Here is a 4,287-nt window from a genome sequence, read left to right on the forward strand (position 1 = left end):
CGCAGAAGCCATGGTGGGGCGCTGCTTACCCACTTGCCCCTCAGGACTTGCTCAGCCCCAAGTTTACAGACCACCAGCCCAAGGATGGCACCACCCACAGAGGACTGGGTCCTCTCCCCTCAGTCACCAATTATGAAAATGCCCTGCAGCCGGATCTCAGGACGTGTCTTCTCTTTAAGGTTCGTTCTTTTCGCAGAACGGGCACAAACCAACAAAACACGCAGTAGCTGTTTTGGAGCCAAAAACTCAATATTTTATACCGTAATTAGCTAGTGTGAAGACGATGGCCTGCTATTATCGCACAGGAAATAGCAGCCGTAAACTCTACAGAAAAGAACCATTCGGATACCAAGCAGATTTTAAGTCTTATTTTGAACCTTAAGATCAGGGGAGAGCGCGAACGCAGTCCCCCACTACCACAAATTATGCAGTCGAGTTTCCCGCATTTGGGGAAATCGCAGGGGTCAGCACATCCGGAGTGCAATGGATAAGCCTCGCCCTGGGAAAACCACCTTCGTGATCATGGTATCTCCCCTGCCAGGTAAGTATGAGTTGCAATGGCCGAGCGCACGCTCTCCCTTACAACGCATACTCTTTCAACACACGGTGATCGTCCTCGTGCAACCGCCTCACCCGCATGCCATAGAGACCGCAGGATGTGCTCCTCGTTCCTATGAAAATCACACTCACGACACACGGATTATTCAATATACGGGAAGCGGACCTTCGAGTCCTGCGGGACCGGCAGCCCCTGCGCTCGAACTCATCTGCATACGCCCTGCCCCATTTTTTTCTTCCTTTCCTTTGCCAGGCGACCGGGCCGCGGACCGGATATCCCCCACGCTGGGCTCTCCTCCAGAGCTCTAGGCAGCCTAGGGTGGCCCTAAACTTCTGGTCTTGGGTGTGTGATATCCACTACTGGGGATCACACATTGCCTGTTATTTTTAATTACCTCTAGGTTCAGATCAACCTGTCTACTTAGACTGGAAAACATCAGAAGGGGCATATTTAATCAAAACAATAATATATGCCCACCAAACAGTCTCAGGAGCTCGGTAATGTTGTTGTTGTCTAGATGAACTAACACATAAAGCAGAATAGCAGACATCAGAAAAAGGGGAAGTGCCTGGGTTAAGGGTTTTGAATACTAAACTAGTTTCAGCCCCTTGTAAGCCCTCTAACGTTAGTTTAGGCTGCCGCCAGTCACAGTGAGTTTTGTCCGTCAATGGGCTGACAGTCTAGCTTTTTCCTATCCTGTGTGGTCCAGGGGCTGGGTATCTAAGCGTAACCATCAATCCTGGCTGATTTCTGCCTGAGAACGATTAACTCTATTCCCAGGGTTCCTTCCTGTGGGGTAGAATCTGATTCCCTGGGTTTTTCCTGTTCCCTAAAGGCCAGAATCTTTTAAAGGAAATTTTTAGAAAGTCTCAGTTTGACAACCCCAGTTTTTATAATGGAGACTCCCTTGTTTCTGGCAATTAGAAAGTTCAGCTGTAGGGTGTGCGTGCATAGAATTGTAAATTTTGTATTTTTAGTTCAAAAGATACATATATCTTTTTTTTTCCCTTTCATATAACCAACCAGACACTTCAAGTGGACATCAGTAGGTAAAGGTCAAGATGGAAGGTGGTTGCTGGTCTATAGTCGTACTAGCTAATATCTTCTCTTGTATCTTCTTCCTCAGGCCTGAGCAAAACACAAAATTCAGGAAGTGGTAGAGGGCCAGGTAGTGGAAGGCTCTAGAGCCCAGTGAAACCCCAGTTTCAATATAGGACATACTCCAGGAGGCTGTTTTTGTTCTTTTACTCTTTTGGGCAGCGAGGGGAGGAGGTGTCTGCCGCCAGGTTCCCAAATAAATCACATACGAAGGCTTATTATTACTTATGAATGTCTGCCCTTAGCTTGACTTTTTGCTAGCTAACTTTTCTTATCTTAGATGATTCCATCTATTTTTTTTGCCTCTGGGATTTTATTTTATTTTTTTCTATATAGCTTTACTTCTTTATTTCTTTCTCCATGACTTGCTGTATAGCTGGGTAGCTGGTCCCCAATGTCCTCCTCGCCTTGTTTTCTTGCTCCTTTTTCTTTTCTTACACATTTCTCCTCCTGTTTATTCTCTCTGCCTTCCAGTCCCGCCTGTCCTTTCTCCTGCCTTGTTATCGACTGCTCAGCTCTTTATTAGAGCAATGAGGTGTTTTAGACAGGCAAAGAGTCACAGCTTCACAGAGTTAAACAAATGCAACGTAAGAGAATGCAACACGTGTTTGCATCATTAAACAAATGTTCCACAGCATGAACAAATGTAGCACATTTTAACACAACAGTCCATAACAGGAGACAGTTCATTTGACAGCAGTGTCTGTGACTTAGTTTTCTTGGCCTTGGTGTGATGGATCCACGGTGTAATGCCAGCTCCCGTCACAGCCATAGCAGTGGAGAATCACTATGTAGGTCCTTTCCAAGTTGGCTCCAGGGCGCCGCTGACTACCTGTTGACCCAGACAGTATCACCTGACTTGAACAAGCTGAAATGGGTGGTGGACTTGGAGGCCGGCTGAGTCTCTTGGATGGTCCAGGGACTAGCCTGTCTGGGGGACTGGAGGGCCTTGAGAAAGGAATGGCCAGAGAGTTCTACCAACTGCTGCTCCCTGAGCCTGGGAAGCAGTGGGGGAGGTCCTCCAGAACTAATCTCGTTAGGGGGAAGTCCCTCCCTATATAAAGCAAAGCAAAGGCAGGAGGCCTATCCACTCTTTGCTGAACTCTAATGAGAGTTTTGTTAGAGCGTTTATTTGTTTTGTTATTGTTTTTTGTTGTTTTTAAATGCCTTGTTTATTCTTTTTTTTACCTGGCCAGAACTCTGCAGTCTATATGCACAATGAAGTTTTTAATCCACGTCTAAAGCTTTAGCTATTAAATGACAGATTTTAGCTATGAAAGCCAGGCCTTTAAGTCAAATCAGGGGACTAGTGCCTTTGGAAGAGCTTTTTAGCTACTATTTGAGCAGTTTCAGTCCAGGTGGAGAATGCTTCTACCCACCCAGAAAAGCTATCTGTAAAAACCAGCAGGTATTTTTTTGGTTTTTTTTTTTTTTTTTTTATATTTAAAAATTTCCATCTCCTCCCCTCCTCCCACTTCCTTCCCCTCCCCTCCACCCATACCCCCCTCCCTCCCTCTCCAGGCCAAGGAGCCATCGGGGTTCCCTACTCTATGTTAAGACCAAGGTCTTCCCAACTCCCCCCAGGTCCAGGAAGGTGATCATCCAAGCTGAGAAGGCTCCCACAGAACCCGTCCATGCAGAAGAATCAAAGCCCAGCGCCTTTGTCCTTGGCTTCTCAGTCAGCCTCCACCGTCGGCCACATTCAGAGAGTCCGGTTTGGTCTCATGTTCCATCAGTCCCATTCCAACTGGAGTTGGTGATCTCCCGTTAGTTCTGTCCCACCGTCTCCATGGGTGAACGCACCCCTCACGGTCCTGACTTTCTTTCTCATGTTCTCTCTCCTTCTGCTCCTCATCAGGACCTTGGGAGCTCAGTCCGGTGCTCCAATGTGGGGCTCAGTCATTTTCTTCATCTATCGCCAGGTGGAGGTTCTATGGTGATATGCAAGAAATTCATCAGTATGGCTATAGGAACTGGCCTTTTCAGGCTCCCTCTCCTCAGCTGCCCAAGGAACTAGCTGGGGGCATCTCCCTGGAAACCTGGGAACCCCTCTAGAGTCAAGTCTCTTGACAACCCTCAGATGGCTCCCTAAATTAAAATATATGCTTCCCACCAGCAGGTATTTTTATCTTCCCCCAGCAGGCAGGATCTCTGTGAAGTCAGTTTTCCCCAAATTTGCTGGGGTGTTGTTGTCTTATTCAGATTTCCTTCTGGGTAAGCCTCTCTGTTTTGGATTCACTTGAGCACAAACCTGGCATCTGGCTGAGTCATCCACATTAGGCTTTCCAGTCTAGGTATACCATACCTTGGCGTCAGGTATGGCCTGGTGAAGGTCAGTACCAGAGTGCTGCCGGGTGTTTCTGGGGAAATGACCTTCCTCTCTGGTGTGGGTTTACTCTCAGCCTCTGGGTTTGAGCTGTCCGTTTCTTCTTTACCATGGAGTCTCAGGCCGCTCCGGGTCACGGTGTGTCGTCAGAGTATTGGTAGGCCCCGCTGGTCTTCAGGCCATTTGTGGGCAGCCAGGTCAGCAGCTCAGCAGTGGAGGACAGCGATTTGTAGGGCTAGTCAAATAGTCTCTAGGACTCTAGGAGGGACAACATTTCTTAATGTCCTTTTCCCCAAGCAATGGG

The 4,287-nt window shown here is 47.6% G+C and overlaps 1 non-coding gene across 1 annotated transcript; it reads right to left on the minus strand.

The window, feature by feature from the left end:
• Nucleotides 1-385: 385 nt before the first annotated feature.
• Nucleotides 386-549, minus strand: LOC119806130. Its single transcript, XR_005284160.1, has one exon. It is a non-coding gene; the product is annotated as a U1 spliceosomal RNA (small nuclear RNA).
• Between the last annotated feature and the right edge of the window lie 3,738 nt (nt 550-4,287).

The sequence above is a fragment of the Arvicola amphibius genome, chromosome 1 (genome assembly GCF_903992535.2).
Source record: "Arvicola amphibius chromosome 1, mArvAmp1.2, whole genome shotgun sequence".
NCBI classification, from domain to species: Eukaryota; Metazoa; Chordata; class Mammalia; order Rodentia; family Cricetidae; genus Arvicola; species Arvicola amphibius.